This window comes from Anabrus simplex, chromosome 11 (genome assembly GCF_040414725.1).
Source record: "Anabrus simplex isolate iqAnaSimp1 chromosome 11, ASM4041472v1, whole genome shotgun sequence".
Taxonomy (NCBI): Eukaryota; Metazoa; Arthropoda; class Insecta; order Orthoptera; family Tettigoniidae; genus Anabrus; species Anabrus simplex.
In genome coordinates, this window is record NC_090275.1 from 35,390,679 (window position 1) to 35,416,902 (window position 26,224).

The following is a 26,224-nucleotide window of genomic DNA, read 5'->3' on the forward strand; positions in this document are numbered from 1 at the left end:
ATGGATGGACATGCCAGAGGCATGTTATCAAGGAGGGGCGTTAGAATACAGATGGTCTGTATGATCTTGTAAGCTGTGATGTGAATTACTGATGGTTAAGGCGCTGGCCTTCTGACCCCAACGTGGCAGGCTCGATCCTGGCTCAGTCTGGTGTTATTTGAAGGTGCTCAAATACGTCAGCCTCGTGTCGGTAGACTTACTGGCACGTAAAAGAACTCCCGCGGGACTAAATTCCGGCACCTCGGCGTCTCCGAAGACCGAAAAAGTAGTTCGTGGGACGTAAAGCAATTATTATTATTATATTTTTTCTCTTGCTAGTTGCTTTACGTCGCACCGACACAGACAGGTCTTATGGCGACGATGGGATAGGAAAGACCTAGGAATTGGAAGGAAGCGGCCGTGGCCTTAATTAAGGTACAGCCCCAGCATTTTCCTGGTGTGAAAATGGGAAACCACGGAAAACGATCTTCACGGCTGCCGACAGTGGGATTCGAACCCACTATCTCCCGGATGCAAGCTCACAGCCGCGTGCCCCTGACTGTACGGCCAACTCGCCCGATAGGACATATAAAAGGCTTCTTTTTTTTAATCAAAGATGCCTTATCTCATCATACTCTTACGTCTTGTGGCAGACTGTTCCATTCAGGAATTGCTATAATGTTGTTAAAGTACAAGAGGCATATCATTTATATTAATGATTTCCAAGCAATGAAACTGAACCTCGTAAAGCTAACAAAGAAATAATTAGCAGTTCTGGAACGTCTAAATCTGTTTCCAAAAATTTACAATAAATCGAGGAATAGTCCGTCGAGCTCCTGCTATTAATCCTATCACTTTAATGTCCTCCAATCCAAACTTATCTTTATAATAAGTTATGGTCTGTTCATAGAACAGCTTTTCCCTTTCAACGTCTTCTGTCTGGTCTGTGGATATTTCGAAACTGAACTGTGAGGTCTATTATATATCCCACACCGTCTGATTCCTTGCATTGTATGTTTAAATATTAAGTAACACCTGTATTAGATACGTTTTATAGCGCAATGTACCTGCATTCAGTAAGGCTTTTTTTATTATACTCCTGCGGGTTTTATCGTAATCTTACTCCAAACGAACTTTTCAACAAAGAAATATTGTATGTTGCGAAACGCATGATCGAAATACATGTACCATTATGTGAAGAGCATTTGAGGTGATATTTCAAAATATAATCATCATTCTTTATACATGGCTTAGAGATTTGCATAGTATCCTAAAGCTCTTATGGGACGTCGGAATGCCACACTTTTGCCCTCAACTGTGTAACGTAGGTGCTAGAAAATCTACTGTAACGAGTGCCACGTATTTCTAAACTCTCTTAAATTAAATGCCAGAAATAGTAAAAGGATTTGTTCTTAAGTTAATTAATTGCCTAGTGAATTTCATGTCGGAACCTTTAAAATCCTAAATGTATCTCGCGACTAAATATAAATAGTATATTTAGACACGAAGGCTGAGTAGCATTGTCAATTGGCTTCTCGTCTAGGCGGGCAGGGAATCTTTCTTTCTTTCTTTCTTTCTTTCTTTCTATGATTGAGGCAGGAACGGAAGTTCCCACAGGTCTAATATTGGCCGGGACAAGTAGTATTAGACTTCAAGAAATCTATTAAGGAGTTAAGATTAATTAAGAGAGTCCTAGGATCTACGAAAAAATAAGTGATAATATTATTGGTTTTACCCACTCATTACGTTTACGATTTTCGGAGACGCCGAGGTGCCGTAATTTTGTCCCATAGGAGTTTTTACGATACGGTAAATCTACCGACACGATGCTGACGTATTTGAGCAACCTGCCGAGTTGGGGTCAGAACGTCCGAGTCCTCAGTTCGGCGCCTAACGTAGAAGCCACTATCCCAGCATTCTTCCTAAATATACTCCCGAATTGTGGATACCTGTAGGGTGCGACTGCCCTAGTCTACACTTCATTACTGAAGGCAAGCTGGCAGCGCGGTCAGACGATACACACGGACAGCCTAATTTTAAAACACATCGATGCAGGTGACCTACTACTATACTCTAATACCACAAGGCCACGGGTTATCTAAATCTGAGAGCGTTGTCGGTTCAACGACACGGCGGCAGGCAGGCAGGCATCAATCAAGAGGAAAGGGGCAGAGGACAAATAGTCATGAAGCAATCAAGGACACAAATTAGTGCAACGTTGTCAAACACTCCCAGCAGACACGTAATGCTCAAGCTGAGACAGAAACATTTCTACTCTGCCCTCCGTTTTATCAATTGAGTGGTATCAATCAATCAACACTAATTTGCATTTAGGGCAGTCACCCAGGTGGCTGATCCCATATCTGTTGTTTAACTTTTTTTTTAACTAATTGCAAAGAATTCGAAAATGTATTAAACAACTCCCTTGGTAAATTATTCCAATCGCTAAGTTCTCTTCCTATAAACTAATGTTTGCAGTAATTTATCCTCTTGAAATCCAACTTTATCTTCATATGGGGATCTTTCCTCACTTTTCAAAAACACCACTCAAACGTATTCTTCTACTATTGTCATTCCACGCCATCTCTCCACTGATAGCTTGGGACATACCACTTAGTCGAGCAGCTCGTCTCCTTCCCCCCCCCCCCAAGTTTTCCCAGCACAAAGTTTGCAACATTTTCGTTACGCTTCTCTTTTGTTGGAAAATACCCAGAACAAATCGAGCTTCTTTGCTTTGGATTTTTTGAGGGAACTAAACTCTAACTGGGGTCTTACAAGAGATCTATACGCCCTCTCCTTTACCGCCATAACCAAACTAAAGGATCTGAAACCTTTATTTACAATCTCGTTAATGTGATTACGTCAATGAAGGAACTTTTGCCCTGCGGTTAAGGGCGCGAAGCTGCGAGTTTGCATTCGGGAGATAAGGGGGTTCAAATTCCGGTGTCCACAACCCTGAATATAGTTTTCCGTGGTTCCGCATCTTCACACCAGGCAAGTACCGTAAAACTGTCTTATCCTATCGTTGCCATAAGACGTATCTATGTCGGTGCGACGTAAAGCAGAATGTAAAAAATAAAAACACCAACACATTTTGTTTTCTTTCCCAGATAATTTTATTAGATTTGGTTAACCAAAGAGGAATATTTGGCTATTTCTATCCGGGTGCAGCCCTTATAAGGCAGACCCTCCGATGAGGGTGGGCGGCATTTGCCATGTGCAGGTAACTGCGTGTTATTGTGGTTGAGGATAGTGTTGTGTGTGGTGTGTGAATTGCAGGGCTGTTGGAGACAGCACAAACACCCAGCCCCTGAACCATTGGAATTAACTAATGAAGGTTAAAATCCCCGACCAGGCCGGGAATCGAACCTGGGACCCTCTGAACAGAAGGACAGTACGCTGATCATTCAGCCAACGAGTCGGACAAAAAAAATATGAGTCATGGTGTTTTGTGCTCCTCGGGTTTAATATTTGTTAGACTTTTAAAATTATCCAAATATAAATCACCTCCCATGTAAATTCACACCCTGTGGATACCCAAAACAAACATACGTCTAGGTTTGATTGTTTGAGAAAAATGTAACTGGGATGAATTTATACAATACCATGCCCCTATTTTTATTTAATTTCCTGATTTTTTTTAGCGACTGTGCATATTACACAGAGTGAACCCGAACTCCAATGAAACTTTCGGGGGTTGTTCAGGATACGTTCCGAGTTTACTGGCACGCTTTTGTGTCATGATGAATATTCAGTGGTTAATATTATTTAATTTTAAATATTAGCACTGAAAACTCTCGTAATGGTATTCGGTGTTATGGCGAAAGAATGAGTTACAGCACAGTTAATGACACGTCAGTTTTTTAAAGCCGCTGTCCTATATAATGTTTTCACTGTCGAGACGTACACAGAAGCTAGGAGGAAATTAACTCGTTAAACACTGATGTCTAACAGTACCTCGGCGTGTAAACATATCCTACGAAGGTAAACAACATTATTCTCACACGACAGTGTCTCCACTGCAGCTCCCAGCAATGGGAAAATGTGCACCTGCTGCAACCACTTCCATAGCTGTGAGGGGCTGATAATTCTGTTATTCGAACCTTTCAAAACCACCACAACAACGCATCTGGGGGGGGGGGGGGGGGACAAATAACTCAAGAGCTGTCGGTTTACATTATAGAGTTCTTAAATGAGAGGTGGCCCTTCAGGCAGAATTTACTGGCATGCTAATAAAAAATAATAATAATAATTAAGAAAACCTTTTATGGTCTTGTATGCTGGAAGAAGAATAAGAAGAAGAGGAATAAGAAGATTGCCTGGATGAGTAGCTCGGACGGTACAGCGCTGGCCTTCTGAGGCCAATTTAGCAGGTTCGATCCTGGCTCAGCCCAGTTGTATTTGAAGGTGCTCAAATACGTCACCCTCGTGTTGGTAGGTTTACTGGCACATAATAGAACTCCAGCGAAACAAAATTCCGGCACACCGGAGTATAAAATTCAGTTAGTGGTACTTAAAAACAAACGAAAATTACATTAAGAAGAAGAATCGTTCAATTAATAAATCGATATAGATAGTTGTAATTTTTCTGTAAAATATTGATACTTAAAATGGTAATTATGACGACGAAGCGAGATAGCCGTGCGGTTAGGGTCGTGAAGCTATGAGCTTTCATTCGGGTTGGAGTCCCATAGTCTGCAGCTCTGAAGACTGTTCTCGGTGCTTTCCCATTTTCACACCAGACAAATGCAGGTTATGTACCTTAAGGCCACGGCCGCCACCTTCCCAATCCCACCACTTTCTCTCCCTTGAGTCACTAAAAAACATCGATGTGTTAGTACGACGTTAAACCACTGGCAAAATAAAAATAATAAAAAACGACGTCAAGAAGATAAGCACAATTTCGTCTGACTTGCCAGTACTGAGAAACCCATTCCACATACAATTGATGGCATTTAAAGGAGTGGCAAAAATTACAGATGTCTGAAATATAACGAGTGCATTATATTGTGGTAGCGTCTATTTATTTTATAGCTTAAGGATGTAAAGAAATATTGCATACCATCCTTAAACTATAATTTGGTGAGATTAGTTCTTAAATGGGCCCTTCCATTCATTTTGTTCTGTGTTTCTTTTCTCGAACTCCAGTATTCTTATTTTGAATCCAACACGGTCTTTCCCCAGGGGCTGACTGGCTCAGTCCTCCCGGAAGGACATGGGTTCGAATTCCCGTCGGTAAGTCGTAAAATTTAAAAAAACGAGATTTCCACTTCCGGAGGTGCACATGGCCCTGAGGTTCACTTAGCCTACACCAAAAATGAGTACCAGGTTATTTCCTGGGGGCAAAGGCGGCTGGGCGTAAAGCTAATCACTCTACCCCATCAAGTGCCGAGGTTACAGATAGTGGAAGCCTTTACCTTCCACCCCTCCAAGGGCCTTCATGGCCTGTACGGAGATGACTTTGTTTTTGCTTTATTGTCTTTCCCCAATGGGAAATCATGTTACAGATCGGATAGTTATTTCAGACTCATACTTAATCGAGCTCTATGATAAGAGAGGAAATACGTCTCCATTCAATGCTCGGAACCAATCAACCCTCATACTACTTCTACGAGACTTTCTTAGATACAAAATCCATTATGACTTGTTGAAGATTACATTACTTGAAAATATTGCTAACTAAGGTATCCTGTAAGTTAGTTCACAGATAATTATGTTAGCGTTGTTACGTTCCACTAACAACTTACACGGCTTTCTGACACACAGATGCCGGAAATGTTGTACCACAAGAGTTTTCTTTACCTGCCCGTCAATCTCCTGAAACGAAGCTCGCAGCTTCAAATACCATCGGACTAACTTCAGATTATTTACGTATTGGGGATTATCACAGTACCAGCAGAACATTTCTGAATTGTACTTGCATATTATTACTCGTATTATTATCACCTCGATGTTTATAATAATAATAATAATAATAATAATAATAATAATAATAATAATAATGGCTATACGTCCCACTAACTACTCGTACTTTTACAGTTTTTTGGAGACGCCGAAATTTAGTCCCTCAGAAGTTCTTTTACGTGCCAGTAAAATCTACCGAACGAGTCTGACGTATGTGAGCACCTTCAAATACCACAGGACTGAACCAGGATCGAACCTGCCAAGTTCGGGTCAGAAGGCCAGCGCATCAACCGTCTGAGCTACTCAGCCCGGCAAGCATCGAGGTCGTCTGCCCATTGTTAATACTCATTTTGGTAGTATTGTGCATATACTTTCAAAAGAAAATAGTATGAATAACTATTTCATTCAAATACTAAACACCAATGTACTTATGTTCGACTAAATTGTTCACAGAGGCGAATCTGTATGCAGACGTGTATAAATGCTATTTCTCTGAGAACCAAACGAAAGAAGAGTCCAAAACAGATTTCGGAATAAAAATACTTTTTTTAAACATCTGATTTACGTCGCACCGACACAGATAGGTTTTATAGCGACGATGGGACAGGAAAGAGCTTGGAGTGGGAAGGAAGCGGCCGTGGCCTTAAGGTACAGCCCCAGCATTTGGCTGGTATGAAAGTGGGAAACCACAGAAAACAATGTTAGTTCTGTCAACAGTGGGGTTCGAACCCACTATCTCCCGAATGCAAGCTCACAGCTGCATGCCCCTAACCACACGGTCAACTCGCTCGGAAAGACAAGATAAAACTACTTATTTCTTAAATAGTAGTTCATTGTGTCGCCCGGCTCCTTGTCTGATTGGCCAGTGTTGCAGCCTTCGCTTCAAAGGGTCCTGGGTTCAATTCCTTCCAGGAATTTTACCCGCGTCACCTTCATTCCTCTGAGTTGGCGACTGGATATATTTTGTGTTAGTTTAAACATTATCTCTTCATAGATAAACATCCTAGCACACTCCTAATCAACATAGAGGCACCCAATAGTGAACACGTAGATTTGGCGTCGGGAAGGATATCTGACCGTAAAACTGGACAAAATCAATACGAAGTGCTGACCCCAAATAATTGGGAAGGAGATTAGGAGGAAGAAGAAGAAGGAGAATGTAGTTTTTACGCTTTCTGACTATCTGGCATACTTTATACCATCAAGATTTAGCTATACAATGCTCATTTCTTTGAAGTTTCGATGCGGTTAGATTTATTATTATTATTATTATTATTATTATTATTATTATTATTATTATTATTATTGACAGGATACTGTATGGACGTTTGGGCTTATGCCGTGTCAAGAAAATAAGGTGAAAACGTTTCGCAGAGAGCCTTTCTTGTGGACAGTCGAGATTTTCTTCTGATGACGCAGAGCACAGTTCTCTGTGAAACGTAAAGAATTTCACCTTATTTTCTTGACACGGCATAAGCCCAAAAGCCTATACAACATCATGTCGATAAGTACAGGCCGTGAAAGCATCAATGGCATTATTATTATTATTATTATTATTATTATTATTATTATTATTATTATTGCCTCTAACGGCGTAACATAAAGGTGAAATGTTTAAAATAGTGAGGAGAACTAATTTTCCGTGCCCTGTAAACCGATAGAAATAACTTCACAATAGCAGTAAAATTTTAAAGAATGCCATCATTCTTATTAAAATATTCTTCGAAATTAAGGTACTACATTACAATAAACGTTCAGTCACGTGAATTAGAGTCTAAAGCAGAGCATTTTCTTACTTTTATGGACTTGCAACTAAATTAAGAGCACTAGCAAAATGGCAGTTAAATGAGCAGAATTAACTGCTGGCTTGACAAACGGATTCCCCGAGGAATTTCAACAACCTGCTCTGTGGTACGTTCATTCCATTGACCGCTACGGTACAATTTGAAACGCTACGCTCCACTGCCTTTCTCCGGTCAACCGGCAAAAGCAGCAGGAGACACATAGCAACAATTAAGTCACATTAACATTGCCTATCTTTAAAAATATAAAATACTAATCAAAATCTAATCAAATCTAGTTTTCATTTAATATTTTAAAAAAAGGGACTCTAAAGTTACTAATTTCGTAGGCAAATATAACACAAACCATTTAACACAACCCATGTGCACAGCTTGCGGGGTTATCACTCGTGAACGCAGACACACACTTTTCACACGACGGCACTAACCGCACACGCAAGGAACATGTGAGTCCTTAGTGGCCCGAATGTACCGCACCGCCCCACGCTGGCGGTCCAACTCGACTGACAATGGAATCAGATCACACTGGCCTGCCATACAGTGGGGGCGCTACTGACTGCTCGCAAAACATCGACTTCGCCGAGCGTCGTCATGACAACCAGGCGTCGTGACGCGCGCTCTAGTCGTTACTCATATTACTCATAGATCCTGCCCTTCCGCAGTCCCATAATGCTATCCTGCAGACAACTGCCACAAACGCAATAATCCTCAACCAAAGCTAAAAGGCGCAGAATTCATGTTCCAAACAAGAATATTAGGTTGCAGTTCAAGAGCGTGTAGTCATCCTTTGTCCCCGGCACAGCAGACCAACAAGTGTCCCTGTTCCTGCGCCGTGATCTTATACTACGGGCAATACTGTGAAAGAGTCCCGTAGGCAAATGGGGGGAAGGGATGGTGCAAGAGGGGCATTGCGAGTCTTGGTGTCATTTACGTCCAACATAGCTCAAATGGTAATACATATATAAAAATATATTAAGGGTTTTTCAGTTTTATGAAATATTAAAACCGCGAGAATATTCGGCCTACCTAACAGTTTGCATTAAATAAACTTCAAATCCCGAATATAAACGTTTTGTGCAACTTATTACTCAAGTAGCCACAAGATGGCACAGCACTTCACTTTTACTTTTCAAAATTTGAGACAAATCCTGTCCCAGTGCAAAGACTAGCAAAAAATAATCAAGATATATATATATGTTAAGATTATTATTATTATTATTATTATTATTATAAAACAAATTTTCATTTACATGTGTGATGGACTAAAACTTGGGATGATTTCTTCAGCACCACTGCGACAATTTCATCCGGAACGATTCAAATAATTTGGGAATAATAACCTCCAGACCTTAAAAGAAGTCCTATTACTTCTAGATGTTTCAGATTATAATATTTTCCCTTGAAATATCAAATTGTCGGCTCACATGATTTTCTTTTCGTTCTACTTCTTGGCTGAATGGCAGCGTTAAGGCCGTGGGTTCAGAGGGTCCAGGGTTCTATTCCCGACCGTGTCGGGGATTTTAATCGCCTCCGATTAATTCTTCTGGCCCGGGGACTTGGTGATTGTCGCAACACTTTCCTCTTCATATTCAGACAACGCAGTACATTACTAACAACCACAGTAACACGCAATAATGATTGCATACCTCCATATACGGTTGGAGTCAGGAAGGGCACCCGGCCGTAAAACATGGCCAAATCCACATGTGCGACGCAGTTCGCACCCACGACCACACAGGTTTGGGAAACGCGGTAGAAAAAGAAGAACGACAAGAAAAAGAAGATTACAACATAATCCCATGTACACACCTCTTGCATGTCTCATAGCAAGACACGAACAGCAAAACAGGTAAACATCAATGCATGGATCAAATATGTACGATTTGCGTCGCGACGAACCACAATTATAACTAGAGCCCGGATTTTTAGGCAGTAATAGGTTAGAATGCAAACTTACTGAAGCGAGTAACAAATATAGTCTATAATGCACTACGGTTGTGCTATGAGATTTGCATAAACATTAGGAGTACCGTATACCAAACCCCTGGAATTTATGTTACTCTTACTACATTACAGACGAGCGGACTAGTGGATACTTCATAATAACCTAATTAGTTTGCATTCTAACCTAACCTATTACTACCTAAAAGTTAAATTAAAATAAGTAAATTTACTACAGTATGAAATAGGTAAATTATTGTACGCAACAGCCACTAAAGTGATAATTTTACGTTACTCGTATCAAAAAACCGTGCTAGTTGCGTAAATAACTGAAGTGGCTTACATTAAACCATTTATTATGTTAGTGCTTATTTTGGTTATTTTTAAAAGCCTATTTTGATTACTGCCTACTTCCTAAATTGTAAGTGCTTATTTTGCCAACCTATTTCAGCCAAAATAAATGGGTGAACTTCCAAGCTCTAGTGACAGGATTGAGATGGCACCAAGCGTGGCCTCAATTAAGGTACAGCCCCAGAATTTGCCTGCTGTAAAAATGGGAAGCCACGGAAAACGATCTTCACGGGCTGCCGTGAACAGAGTTCGATACCACCAGCTCCCGAATACAGCTACGTGTTTCAAACCGCGAAGCGAACTCTCCCAGCGCCTCAAAATGTATTTCCACGCATGGGGCACAAGTTAATCAACAATGATCGACTACTGTTTTAAGTTGAGGTGTGCTCTATTCTATTTTTTATACTGGCACTCATGTCCGCTAGATGACACTACTGTTGCACTTACGAAAACTAATACATCAATAATGGGTCTACAACAGCTAGTATATAATATATAAAGTAAGAGTTTTGTCGGTACATTGCTCAGAATTTGAAAATAATTCTATTTCTGTATCAGTCGTGTCCACATTCAAAAGGAAATGCACTTTTTAGTTGTCCTCCATCTGTCTATCGTCCGTCCGTGCATCACGACAAAATGGCTGAAGAGAATTTAATGATAATCGGTATGTAAAGTCTGAGAATGAGGCACTGCAATCTAGACTACAAATGATGTTATTCGCGCAGAATGAAACGGTAGTTTAGGGGAAGGACTAAAATTGAATTCACCGGGCGAGTTGGCCGTGCAGTTGGGGGCGCTCAGCTGTGAGCTCGCATCAGGGAGATAGTGGGTTCGAACCCCAATGTCGGCAGCCCTGAAGATGGTTTTCCGTGCTTTCCTATTTTCACACTAGGCAAATGCTGGGGCTGTACCTTAAGGCCATGGCCGCTTCCTTTCCATTCCTAGGTCCTTCCTGTCCCATCGTCGCCATAAGACCTGTCTGTGTCGGTACGACGTAAAGCAAATAGCAAATAAATAATTATCAAATATCTATGTTATTTGTATTTGTTGTCCTATCGATTAACACTACATAAGTTATATAGAAATAAATTTATGATCATGCATGTCATACATTGTTACTGTACCGGCTATGATAACAGAAATATGCATGACGTTTGATTTTTGTTGCCAGTCCGTACCAACGCCGAACCACGAGAAAATAAGTGAACAAAATTTAACGAAATTAATAACAATGTTATTGGCTTCACATCCCACCAACTACTTTTTCTGAAACGCCGAGGTGCCGGAATTTATTCCCGCAGGAGTTCTTTTAAAAGTTAGTAAATCTACCGACACGAGGCTGACGTATTTGAGCACCTTAAATACCGCCGGACTGAGCCAGGATCAAACCTGCCAAGTTGGGGTCAGAAGGCTAGCGCCTCAACCGTCTGAGCCGCTCAGCCCGGTTAATGAAAATTGGTTTGTAATGACAGGGATTAAGGCACGGGAGTCTAGGCTATAAATAATTTTATTCACGCTGGACGAAATGATAGTTTGGTGGAAGGCGCTTAAAATTTAATCTTTGGATGCCTATGTTATTAAGCAATTTAATAACATCTTATTCACAACGCGAACACGACTCCATCTAGTATTCCGTAGCAAAGCACGGGTATACCAGCTAGTAAGCTCTAAAATAGCCGGCCCCGTGGTGTAGGGGTAGCGTGCCTGCCTCTCACCCGGAGGCCCCGGGTTCGATTCCCGGCCAGGTCAGGGATTTTTACCTGGACCTGAGGGCTGGTTCGAGGTCCACTCAGCCTACGTGATTAGAATTGAGGAGCTATCTGACGGTGAGATAGCGGCCCCGGTCTAGAAAGCCAAGCATAACGACCGAGAGGATTCGTTGTGCTGACCACACGACACCTCGTAATCTGCAGGCCTTCGGGCTGAGCAGCGGTCGCTTGGTAGGCCAAGGCCCTTCAAGGGCTGTAGTGCCATGGGGTTTGGTTTGGTTTTAGGCTCTAAAATATAATAGGTTCTAAAAATATATTTTAGGCAGGTACAAGTTTACGTATTTTAATAGGCGTCAAATAAAGTACCATTTTAATCTTGCTCAATTGATAGTATCTCTTAGGGGAGAAATAGGCCTATGAATCATATTTCAATCACCTGCTCTGACAAGGGGAAACTCCTGTAACCGCTGTTTAATTAAAGACGACTTGGAAGCAGACACTTTCGGCACAATGCACGCACTGAACAAACTGAAACAATGACATGTTTTCACAGAATGAAATGTCGAGTTTTATTTCCGGCAGGTCAATGGACACTGCCTCCTGCCTCGTGACTCGCATTCTACGGGCGTGTTTACTGCAGAAGGTTCCTAAGGACTTCCAATTTACAAACTGCTTTACGTTGCACCGACACAGATAGGTCATATGGCGACTCTGGGAAAGGAAAGGGCTAGGAGTGAGAAGGAAGCGACTATGGCTTTAATTAAGGTACCACTGAGCTCGATAGCTGCAGTCGCTTAAGTGCGGCCAGTATCCAGTATTCGGGAGATAGTAGGTTCGAATCCCACTATTGACAGCCCTGAAAACGGTTTTCCGTGGTTTCCCATTTTCACACCAGGCAAATGCTGGGTCTGTACCTTAACTAAGGCCACGGCCGCTTCCTTCCCACTTCTAGCCATATCCTGTCCCATCGTCACCATAAGACCTATCTGTGTCGGTACGACGTAAAGCAACTAGCAAAAAAAAAAAAAAAAAAAAAAAATTAAGGTAGCATGGGAAATTTAGGAACTTTATGGCTGCTGACAGTAGAGTTCGAACCCACTATCTCCCGAATGCAAGCTGATAGCTACGTGAACCAAACCGCGCAAGTTTAAGGACCTTCCCGGAGTAGTTTACAGCTTTCCACTTTTAAGATATTGTTTGTAAAGTAATTCAAGAATATACTGTTCAAGATACTGAAAACGAGTAAGCAAATACAAAGGTGTTATTGATTATTACATAAAATAAATTTCATCGTAAAGTTCGTATTGTCGTGCGTATACTTTAAGGTTAAGTTAATATTCCACCTTTACAATACCATATGTTTTATTGTTTATTTATTTAAACAACATTATTAAATAATACGGGACATGTTTCGTCTAACTTGTAGACATAATCAGCCGTAAGATATTCAAGAAAAGGCTTTAAAAAGGACAAGGACAGAACAAACACAATAAAATAAATCGGTTGTCGAACACGTCAATCAAAATAGCGAGGATGTCCAGATTGTTCCAAGTACAAACATTCAAATCCTATTGACGAAAATACTTAAATTCACACACATGAGAACGATATAGTAACGCTTGTTGTTAAAATTCTTCTTGAGTGTGCCGTTGATATGCAGCAATCAGGTGCGTCGGCAAAAGCTGATACTGAAGTGTATAATGTTATTTGTAGCAGAAAAAAGACGATCATCGAGCAAGTGTAGGTGTTATTTAGTTTCTCGGAATGACTTAAAAGCACCTTTTATCAATTTAGGGATAATAAGTAGGAATTATACTAATATAGGCAAATATAGGTTCTGACGTCGATTTAGGCACCACCATTTTTAACCTTATAATTACCTGAAACGTGTAAGTGCAACTTCATTTTAGTAGGGCTAAGTGGCTCAGACGGTTGAGGCGTTAGACTTCTGACCCCAACTTGACAGGTTTTATCCTGGCTCACTCCGTTGGTGTTTGAAGGTGCTCTAATACACTAGTGTCCAAATGTTAAGCATGAGTTACGAGTAAGCAGGACAACAGGAACTAGACCGCAAATCGCACCTACTAATCTTAAATGTTCGCTCTGTACAGGAAAGGAGTGTTCCCTGTTTTGACTAGAGGCGTAACCGCAAGGTAAACACAGCCATTGCCTGCGCCCCATATTCCCTCAGTCGTGTTTGCCCTGTTATAGTGTGCGGAGTGTAGCCTCGTAGTGAACGTGACAACATAGTGGCACAACGACGCCATTTGGACCCCGTTTCGCAGGGTAGAATACTCGGCCGCCTGGAAGCAGGCCAGACACAGACCGAAGTCGCCGTATCCTTGAATGTGCCACAAAGTGTCATTTCCAGGCTTTGGAGACGATTTCGAGACACAGGAGATGTTAGTCGTAGGCCAGTACCAGGTCGACCAAGGGTAACACCCCACAGCAGGACCGATATCTGGCCTTAACCGCCCGACGAAATCGGAGTGCACTTCCAAGACAATTGTTGGCGGAGCTTGCAGCCGTCTCAGGGGTTGCCGTTTCCCGGCAAACTGTGTACCGGAGGCTCAGAACAGCAGGGCTGTTTTCCCGACGTCCAGCACAGAGACGGGCCCGTTTACTGTGGAGCCGTCAACATCGAAACTGGACCATGAATGAATGGAGGCATGTGCTCTTCACAGATGAATCCCGCTTCAGTTTGCAGAACGATTCCCGTCGCACATTAATCTGGAGAGAACCGGGTAGCCGATACAACCACAGGAATATCGTAGAACGGGATCAATATGGTAGTGGTGGCGTCATGGTGTGGGGCGGCATCATGTTGAATGACCGTACGGACCTGCGCATCCTCATGGGTGGTTCGAGGAACACTTAACGCTCGGAGATACAGGGATGAGGTACTGAGACCACATGTTTGACTCTTGAGAGATGCGACTGGTCCAGACTTCCTCTTAATGGACGATAATGCCCGACCGCACCGCGCTGCTCTGGTGGATATATTTCTGGCTGGGGAAGACATTCATCGCATGAACCGGTCAGCGAGGTCTGCGGCTCTGAATTCTATAGAACATGCCCAGGATGCATTGGAGAGGCGAACTGCATCCCGTCAGCCTCCACCAAGGACCCTCCAAGACCTCCGCATTGCCCTTTCGGAGGAATGGGATCGACTGCCACAAGAGTTCTTGGACCATTTAATACAGAGCATCCCACGTCGCTGCGAAGCATGTGTGGCCGTTAGGGGTAACCATACACCCTATTAACAGCACATTTTGTTGTGGAAGACATTGCCAAGTTCTGTTAGTTGTTGTCAAAGGTGTACCTTAGCTATCAGAACCTTTCTGACACTGTTTTTTTTTGGACAAGTTGTTTGACCTATGATGTGAGATTCAGCTTCCGTTTGGTCAGCAATCCGTCGACATTCCTATCAGACGATATGGCCTCATTTAGTGATTACGCTTAACTTTTGGACACTAGTGTACGTCAGCATCGTCTCTGTAGATTTACTAGCATGTAAATGAACTCCTAGGCGACTAAAATCCGCCACCCCGACGTTTCCGAAGAACGTTGCCGTTGTGGGTGGGGGCGGTAGAATAACACTCACAGTATCCCCTGCCTGTCGTGAGAGGCAACTAAAAGAGGCCCCAGGGGCTCATAACTTGGGAGCGTGGGTTGGCGACCACGGGCCCCTCAGCTGAGTCCTGGCATTGGCTCCACCCTACCTTATCCGATCTCCCTTGGTCAATCTTGTTCTTTTCAGACCCCGGCGGCATTAGAGTACTCGAGGCCTAGGGAGTCTTCCATTTTAACGCCCTTCACGGCCCTTGTCTTTCTTTGGCCGATTTTTCTAAGTGTCGGATGCCTTCAATTTTTTCTCTCTGATTAGTGTTACATAGAGGATGGTTGCCTAGTTGTACTTCCTCTTAAAACAATAATCACCACCACCTTTCCGAAAAACAGTCAAAAACAGTTAGTGGGGCGTAAAAACAATAATAATGTTATTTGCTTTACGTCCCACTAACTACTATTTTAAGGTCTTCGGAGACGCCGAGGCGCCGGAATTTAGTTCTTTTACGTGCCAGTAAATCTAGCGACACGAGGCTGACGTATTTGAGCACCTTCAAATACCACCGGACTGAGCCAGGATTGAACCTGCCAAGTTGGGGTCAGAAGGCCAGCGCCTCAGCCGTCTGAGCCACTCAGCCCGGCGGGGCGTAAAAATATTATTATTATTATTATTATTATTATTATTATTATTATTATTATTATTATTATTATTATATTTCATTTTAGGTTATCTCTGCAGGAACAAAATAGGGTTTTGCCTAAACTGCGAGGTCTAGACATTACACTGATCGGCTATTGTTTTAAGTTGAGCTGTGCACAATTTTTATGTACTGGCAGTCATGTCCATTAGCTGACACTACTGTAGTGTTGGACTTACGAAAACTAACCCGTCAATAATGGGTGTACAACGGCTGTTATTATATAAAGGGAACCGTTCTCTGGCAGCTCTATAATGGATCATACCAAAAGAGCGAAACAGTTTGCTATTTCTTTCCACACTCGCCTAGCCATTACCTCTCAACAAAAGGTGAACATTTAAATGGCTGTAGTTCCTCCTCCTCCTCCTCCTCCTCCTCCTCCTCCTCCTCTTATAGCAGCATCCTCACTGCCATGTATCGATCCAAAGTGCCCGCCACAATGATGTAACCACACTTACATTGAACTACCAGCTGTCATGTTGGCTACAATGGAGATGGTCGCGTGTCTATTCGCTACTATCCTCAGCTGAAAACATCAGCCCATTAATAACATCTGGTTGGTTAAAAGGAAATTGGTTCCCGTTCCATTTCTCTGTAACTGTAGTTAATATACCCTACTGTGTATCCAGCTCAACTGATCACGATATCTTGCTGTAAGCAATTACGCGGCATTACGTTGGATTACGCAATAAGAGTTTCAATTATTTTGAAAGCTTTTCAGTTTTTCTGCACGATAGGCTTTCTGGTTTAAAACCAGTCTTTTTCAGCACTGTCAATCTAAATCTCAATAATAATAATAATAATAATAATAATAATAATAATAATAATAATAATAATAATAATTTCTTTACTCAAGGAAGTTAAAAGGGTTAAACAAGACTGTAATCTTTCACCTTTGCTGTTTGTAGTTTACATGGATCATCTGTTGAAAGGTATAAAAGTGGCAGGGAGGGATTCAGTTAGCTGGAAATGTAGTAAGAAGTCTGGCCTATGTTGATGACTTGATATATATGGCACGTTGTGCCGAAAAACCTGCAGTCTAATATTTTGGAACTTGAAAATAGGTGCGATGAGTATGGTATGAAAATTTGCCTTTAAAATACTAAATGGATATCAGCAAGTAAGAAATCCAAGAGAAATGAATGTCAGACTGGGGATACAAAGCTGGAACAGGTAGTGAGCCTGAATCAAGTAAAGCTAATGCATTGAGCTTGCAGTTGCTATCAAGAGTATTCTGTAAGAAGGAAGTCAACTCCCGAACAAGACTACCATTTACATCGGTCTCTTTTCATAACAACTTTGCTTTATAGGAGTTAGAAGTAACAGACATGAAAGTAGCGAAAATGTGGTACAAACAGGTGGGAACAATGGCAGGAGCGTACTCTGAATGAGGTGATAAAGGCTAAGTTAGGAATGAACTCTATGGATGAAGCTGTACGCATAAACCGGCTTCGGTGGTGGAGTCATGTGAGACGAATGGAGGATATATTACCTAGGATAACAATGGACTCTGCCATGGAGGGTAAGAGAAGTAGAGTGAGACCAAGACGACAATGGTTAGACTCAGTTTCTAACGATTTAAATATAAGAGGTATAGAACTAAACTAGGTCGCAGAACTAGTTACAAATAGAGGAATATGGCGACGTTTGGTAAATTCACAGAGGCTTGCAGACTGAACGCTCAAAGGCATAACGGTTTATAATGAATATGTATAATAATAATAATAATAATAATAATAATAATAATAATAATAATAATAATAATAATTGTTACCGTGGTTTGGTGGATCAGCAGAGGTGAAAGAAGGTGCGGGGGTGAACAGGTCTCAAAATACGAAATTAAAGTTAAGATAAAAGTTAACAAGGTTATATTTTCTTTTTAAGATCAAGAAAAAACAAATATAACAGGTACCTAGTAGCCTAGTAACAATTCGAAAATGTACAATTACAGTGTTACAGGATTTGGGCTCCGAGAGCCAGACACCTAATTCTTGAGCAATGAGCCCAACTTTACTATATACAAGATTCAACAAAGGGGCAGAAGACCCCAATCATGCCCAGGAGCACTTGCTCCCAATTACACAGTAAAGCCTCCTCGAGGCGCGCAGAAAACGAAATTTAAGAAAGCGACTCGCTCTTAAGTTCAAGCCTATCAAAGGCCACACCAAACTCCACATTCAAGTTGACCTCCAAACACAAATAACACAGGGGTAAAAATACCCAACCTACTGAGGCCTATTCAGTAAAGAAACAGGTCAATTACATGGCCTCTAAAATACCAACTTGAGAGGAGGCGTTCTTGCACTCCTAATACACTTTATATAAAACCTACTTGGCACTAGGCCGTTACTGCAAGGGCTAAACCCATACTAAAGAGGTGACTTATAGAAGGAGACAATTTACATTACGTTAAGGAAGAAACGGTTGTGAAAATAAGTTCACCTCAATGCAATATGAGTGGGAGCTCGAGAGGGTTAAGCACTCTCTATCCCAATATGTAGTTTAAAAAGATAGAATAGATACCAAGTGTCTTTACATTTTAGGGGAACGTTACATGGTAGAAAGGCTTCGGACCTGCCCCGAGAGTTAAACTGCTGAGCTAGCAAGAAAAGAAGTTATTAAACGGCCATTACCTGGTGGTTGAACTGCTGCCCGAAGAAAGAGGCGCTTCCCGCCCCCTGCTACGTACTTTACACACTGATAGATGTTACTGAAGTGGCGCGGAGACCCGACAATCAGCAGTTTATATACCCTCGTGGAAAGTTCGAGGCGTTTCAGGAATGAGAACACCCGCCCACAATCATTTTATTGGCTAACAACGAAAACCCCTACACTACATGAAGAAGAAACACATTATTGGTGGAAAATTAATTACAGAAATTCCTTATTGGTCGAATTCAAAACTGGCGGAAAGAAAGGGTTAATATTGCCAACTTAAACAATAACTGAAAGAAATTTAACAAAGAACAAACTTATGAATTCAAAATTTCTCCAAAAACACAGTTCTTTCACTTCGCACTAGGGTGCATAATTGTAGTCCTCCAGTAGTGCCATCTGGAAGAGAATGTCCCCACTTCTTACTACAGGCAAAGCAAAAATACATCGAAAACGACCCAGTTCAGAAACTTCAAAATTTACAAGTAGTGACATCTTCTGAAAAACTTGAGAATTAACACAGTAGATAAAGTTCAGACTTCCTCCAGTAGAGGAGTTTCAACTAGCGCAAAGTTTGAATTAGCGGCGTGGAGGTGTACCACCGGTACAATAATAATAATAATAATAATAATAATAATAATTTCGTGTGGCTATTTCTAGCCGAGTGCAGTCCTAGTAAGGCCCCTCCGATGAGGGTGGGCGGCATCTGCCATATGTAGGTAACTGCGTGTTTTTGTGGTGGAGGATAGCGTTTTATCGAGTTGGGGGACAGGACAAACACCTAGCCCCCGGGTCACTGGAATTAACCAATGAAGGTTAAAATCCCCGACCCGGGCGGGAATCGAACTCGGGACCCTCTCAACCGAAGGCCAGTACGCTGACCATTCAGTCAACGAGGACGATGGGATAGGAAAGGGCTACAAGTGAGAACGAAGCGGCCGTGGCCTTAATTAAGGTACAGCATTTGCCTGGTTTGAAAATGGGAAAGCCTGGAATACCATCTTCAGGGCTGCCGATAGTGGGGTTCGAACCCACTATCTCCCGGATGCAAGCTCACAGCTGCGCGCCCCTAAACCGCACGGCCAACTCGCTCGGTGAATAATACTAATAATATCCCGGAGGCTGCGTAATAGTAATCTAGCCATCGCATTGCTAGAGAGTAGGCTTATCAGGACTGTTCCGCCAGGCAGATCAAAGCGAACTCTTAAGGCAGAGACCAATATGGCTAGTTGTTGAAAAGCACTGTGCCCACGATTTAAATATTGTTAAAAGTTGTTAAATATTCAGGACCAAAAGCTGAAGATGCGAGTCGATTACACCACTATTAAACTGTATTCCTCGTCCTTGAGCGGAAGTGACGTGATCCCTCAGTGTTTACCGGTAAGGATGCTGTCTAAGTAATCTCTGTCAAGGATAAAGCCATTATCATCTCCAAGTCTCAGTCCGCTAACCGGAATAATGTAGCACAGTGACATCATAGAAGACGGAAGAGTAGGTGTCAGTCATTTGATAAGGAGGGTTAAAAAATTATGAGAACAATGCACTTTAAATTGCACAAGCTGTGACCGAGGATATCGAACTAACAACAAAACAAACTCACGGCGCAACAGCCCAGTCGGAATTTTGGCCTGCCCAGACTACTATAGAAGGCTTGCAGGCAGTGCCAGATTCAGGTATAGGCAACCAAGGCAGCTTTTCCTCTTATTTTTAAATTTAAAATGAAATTTGCTAGCATCAATGCAAAAATCAGGCACTGCAACACGGTGGTCAAACCAGAGTGCCTACACGCAGTAGAATGCTTGACGACAAATAGGAAAAACGAACTATGAGATATAATAAAGAAATAAAGAAAAAAAAAGAAAGATAAAACTGTTAGGTGCACGCATGGGCGCCCGCAGGATCTTTTCCAGGGGGGGGGGGCACATTAACAATTTTCTTGAATATAAAAACCAATATAATGTCAGCAACATTAAATTGTTTACAGAAATTTCCGGTTATAACAGATGCTAGATGACTGTCAGTAAGTTCCGTTTATGAAATAATCTGGTATGATATTAAACAATTGAACATCAACCTTTTTAGAATTCCAGGGGGGTGGCAAGCGCCCCCCTTGCCCCCTGCCTCCCTTCCCCCCCCCCCCCCCTTGCGGGCGCCCATGGGTGCACGTAAGAAAGCTGTTAAGTACAGGGTGACATGGAAGTTTGTTAAACCGAACTCGATAGCTGCAGTCGTTTAATTGCGGCCAGTATCCAGTATTCGGGAGATAGTGGGTTCGAACCCCACTGTCGGCAGCCCTGAAGATGGTTTTCCGTGGTTTCCCATTTTCACACCAGGCAAATGCTGGGGCTGTACCTAATTAAGGTCATGGCTGCTTCCTTCCCACTCCTAGCTCCTTCCTGTCCCATCGTCGCCATAAAGACCTGTGTCGGTGCGACGAAAAGCAACTTGCAAATAATAATAATAATAATAATAATAATAATAATAATAATAATAATAATAATAATAATAATAATAATAATAAAATCGTTAACATTTGACGAGGCAATACTTTACGGAATATTGGAAGTAGAGAGGTAATAATCGACACACATTATTGGCATGACATGGAGTTTTGACACCAGAATAAAGGACATACTCAGTCCCCAAGCAAGAATAATTAATCAGACGCGATTAAAATCCCCGACCCGGTCGGGAATCGAACCCGGGACCCTCCGAACCGAAGGCCTTAACAGACCATTCAGCCAATGAGTCGGAAAAACTTGCATAATAATAATAATAATAATAATAATAATAATATTATAATAAATACCGAGATCGATAGCTGCAGTCGCTTAAGTGCGGCCAGTATCCAGTACTCGGAAGATAGTGGGTTCGAACCCCACTGTCGGCAGCCCTGAAGATTGTTTTCTGTGGTTTCCCATTTTCACACCAGGCAAATGCTGGGGCTGTACCTTAATTAAGGCCACGGCCGCTTCCTTCCACTTCCTAGGCCTTTCCTATCCCATCGTCGCCATAAGACCTGTCTGTGTGGGTGCGACGTAAAACAAATAGCATAATAATAATAATAATAATAATAATAATAATAATAATAATAATAATAATAATAATAATAATGGCAAAATCCAAACAAGAAATCTACTCTAAGATAGAAAAGATCACGGACACAGTGAGCAAACGCAGGGCTCGCTTCTATTGTTACTTACGACGGATGGACGACTCTCGATGGACAAAATGCATTTTTAACAATTTCGACTCAAAAGAAAAAAAAAGAAATCCCCTGGTACGTTAATAGCAAGAAGGATCTTGAAGAATAGTCCTACGACCTGATAACGCGCACAAAAGAGGCCTTTGCAGAACAAGCATCGTAAATTCTGGGACTTTTCGAGATGAGGAATGGACAACTGGTGCAAAGTGGTCGACACAGCGAGCTAATGAAAATCTACTGTAACAATCTGAAGTTGAAGGGGCCTAACATCTACGTCATCGGCCCCTTATGGTTCGAAATGAGACGAAATGTAATGACAATTTAAAAGTACAAAATTCATCCACTGACCAGAATTCAAAACGTGACTAAGAATGAATGGATGAATACGAATTTAAATAATCAGCGGACCCAACTCCCAATACTGAAAATTAAAAATAATTCAAAAATAGATCCACTAACTAGAATTGGAAAAGACGACGATGAACAATCATTATGAACTTAAAACAATCAGTGGATCCGACTTTCCAGAAACTATACTGAAACAATGGTAAATACTGACCAAGGGACTGCTTCCAAAGCACAATCCTGAATTGATGATGCTTGTCTAAAGAGCTCCATAATCCAGGTCAACGGCCCCTCATAATGGTACTTAATCGCTGGTGAAGTAGAACCATGGCATTTCTCATGTTGTGGTACTAATCAAAAGTAGCGAAGACTCACGGTGTTCCACACATTATGGTACTACTCACAAATATGTACATCGCACAGGTAACGCAAACCTATAGTGTTTCTCACATAATCACGGGCGGCGGTATTCCCGTGGTGTTCCTCATATAGTGGTACTAATCACAGGTGCTGGAAACCCACAGTGAACCACTCTCTCTGTTGCTACTAAGCACGAACCAATTGTGTACCTAACATAGTGGTACTACTCGCAAGTAAAGGCGACCAATGGTGTTCCCCGCGTGATGGTACTAATCACAAGTAGGTCCACCATTCTAATTCAATCATCTCTTTAGTAGTCTCTTACGACAGGCAGAGGATACCGTGAGTCCCCCACCCACAGACGGAAATAAATAAATAAATAAATAAATAAATAGTCATCATTAAATGTCGATAAATCAATTAGTTTGTGTGCAATGCAGTGGCAATTACGAGGCAAAATTAACTACCACCACCACCACCACTACTACTACTACTACTACAATAATAGAAAAGCATGGGAAGTTCCTTCACGGCTTCCACACGAGAAGTCATGTCGAAACTAATCGGTGGGGGGAGCACCATGCAGCAATATCCGCAGCTCGCTTCATTGAATGTGGAGTGTGTTGCAGGTGGCAGGATGTTATGTGACGTAACTTTTCTCAAGGAGGCTGTGCTGTGATTTGCTCTACTTGACAGCCTTCCTCTGTTTTCATTTCTCGCTGTGGTTTAATGAACTACTACAAGGATTGCTACCCTGTGCTGCAATTAAGTTCTGAAGACATACGATAAAATGGATGTGTGTACCATGATATCTAGGAGCAACCTAAACAATCAAAATATACTATGAAGAGTAAAAAGTGAAATACACTAAGCCGAACCGCTTCGGCTAATAGTGGTTTTACAGCTCTGCTTGGGTGAAGGCAAGAAAAGTTCCAGATTTTTAAGTTCATAAGTACTGAAAAGAAATATTTATACATCTATATAAATAAAAATGTAAATGTTCGGTTGTTCAAAAACTTTACTCTCTGAAAGTTCTTCACCGATTGCTTTAAAATTTTGATACAAAGTTTCATTATAATACAGGAGTGTTTTTATTTCCTTTTTTTCATTTATTTTTATATCGTGAGAACTCGAGGGGTCGAGGTAAAATATAAAATAATATTAAAAATATAAAAATAAAATATAATATAAAAATATAACAAATAATTTCAAATGGTGTCGTTTCAGTCAAAGTTGAGCCCCAATCACCAGGGGGGAGAGAAGGGTGAAGGAAAGGAAATGTAGAAAGTGACCGAGATTATAGACCTTTGTATTTCCCGGCATAGCTATCAACTAGAATTGGTACAATTATTACCTACTATCTGGAAAAAATAATACTGTGGCAATCAATGGAAGTCGGTTTGGAGCGATCTATATACAGTATACCGTATATACACATATATAAATTAAGGTATAAAAATGAAAATAGACGTGAATTAATGAGGCACTTCCAGGAATCTTAGACACTTAAAACTTGGTACCAGAGAAGCTGATGACTTCAGGATCCATAGAAAAATCGAAAATTCTCAAAATTCCCTGAGGGAGCCACGCTGGCGGTTTCAAATTTGGGGCTGAGCATAAGAACGCAGTTGTATATATTTATCAAAACGATAACCTATAGGTTTCATGTGCTTAAAAGTTTCCGGACAGTCCTAATTTTTAACGTCCACTCCCAAATAAGGATGACGGCACAACCCACCAGACGAGCTAGAAAACTGAAATTTGGCAAAATTATAGCTCTTAGCCTGTAACAGCCGTAAAAAAAATCCAAGATGTTTAATTTTTCCTTTTTTGCCCCCTAAAAATATCGAAATATGGAAGAAATTGTAATAACGCTGCAAACATTAGTTTCGAGGTATTTGGTGGCTAAACGGTAAGTCGTAACACAAAACGGACGGCACAATCGAACTCAGAATGACGAGTTCCAAAACATTGGTTTTGTGACTTTTGTCGTATCTCTATCCCTTATAAGTTAGATTTGGTTGTATTTCTCAATTGTACGTAAATTTTGTACTTTCTATACGTATAATTCGTAGTTTGACACACTTATTGTAAAAATATAATCATCAAATTCGGCACGAACATTGGCCCACCCAGTGGTCATGTGAGACAAATTCTATGTTTCCACTGTCACTTATGTATCCGAAAAGTAATGCACTGTTCGAAAACTGTACCCAAATTCCGCTCTATTGAACGTTACTAACTCAATCTATCCCATAAGTAGACGAAATGCGAGAAAATGTCATAGGATCAACCATTTATACCGCTAAAAGAGGAGTCTTACGGTGCACCCCGTTTGTCGATATGACGTAATGATTATCAGCAGTTAATATGTAAATAAAGATCTGCAATATTATAAACGTACATGTAATTTCGTACGTCGATCTATATATATTCACTGAAGTCGATTTATAGCGATCTAGAAACGCGGTGTCTGCAGTTATAATTAATACTTTACAAATCGATAGTGTGTCAGTAGGAAGGCGTCTGCTATTGCAATCAATACTCTCCACATAGACTTTGACTGTCCGTAGAAATGGGGTCCTTCTTCAACTCCTGTATAACCAGCATTAGTACGAAGAACCTACTATTGCAATGAGCGATTCCCTTTTCGATCTGACTGGCAGAAGGCAAGGGAGCATGCAATTTTGTTCGAAACTTCCCTACCCGATTGTGTCTGGTAGCAGGCAAGGGTGCACGCCATTATAAACAAATTTACCCATCTAAAATGTGACTGGCTTTAGGCAAAGTGGCCTGCTATTATAATCGAAACTCACCAATTCGAGTGTTTCTGGCAGTAAGCTGACTGGCATTAGAAAAAGGGGTCTTTCATTATAATGACAACAGCATAAGTCAATTTTGACTGGCAGCAGGGAAGGTGCCTGCAATTATAATAAAAACGCCTCAACTGTAATGTGTCTGGAAGTAGGAAAGGGCCTGCCATTGTAACGAAAACTCTACAAATTGATTGTGACCGCGCAGTAGGCAAGGGGTCTGCCATTATAATGAAAACTTCTTAAGTCGATTGTGAATGGCAGTACACAAGTGAGCCTGACGTTATCATCACAAGTCCGAAACTCGCACTTTACATTGGAAACAACGTATGGGGATATCCCCATGCTTTTTCTTGGATAACGGTAAGAGACATGCAATTAAAAAAAAGTCTTATTTACTGCGTGTAAAGCAATTTACTTCGATATCCGTGTACAATGTAGAATACCGTACCGAAGCACGGGTACATTTACTAGTTTGTATTTGAGTGCGACTCGAAGGAATCTGATTATGTTATGTCAAGAAAGAAACATGTTATTCTATTTTTCGGTAGACTGAAGAACCTACCAGTTTAAAAAAACTTCTCTGGTCAGAGTTCTAAGCTGAAATATATCGCATAGCAGTTTTTTCTAGACGCCCCTTCCTATAAAATAAAAAATATATAAATAAAATTAAAAAAAATAAAAAAATAAAATAATAAAAATAAAAAAAAAAAAAAATAAAAAAATAAAAATAAAAAAATAAAAAAAATAAAAAATAAAAAAAATAAAAAAAATAAAAATAAAAAATAAAATATAAAAAAATAAAAAATTAAAAATTAAAAAATAAAAAAAATAAAATAAAAAAATAAAATATAAAAAAATAAAAAAATAAAAAATTAAAAAATAAAAAAATAAA

General features: G+C 41.0%; 1 protein-coding gene across 4 annotated transcripts in view; it reads right to left on the minus strand.

Moving 5' to 3' along the window:
* The window catches only part of LOC136883357 (echinoderm microtubule-associated protein-like 2), a 340,211-nt gene that overhangs the window by 201,987 nt on the left and 112,000 nt on the right, over positions 1-26,224 (minus strand). For 2 of the 4 annotated variants that reach the window (XM_067155612.2, XM_067155611.2), the window contains exon 1: positions 8,032-8,170. The exons of the other annotated variants lie outside the window; for them this stretch is intronic. The gene's annotated coding sequence lies outside the window, so the exon portion shown is untranslated. Of the gene's footprint in view, positions 1-8,031; positions 8,171-26,224 lie in introns of those variants that run through there. 4 annotated transcript variants of the gene reach the window in all.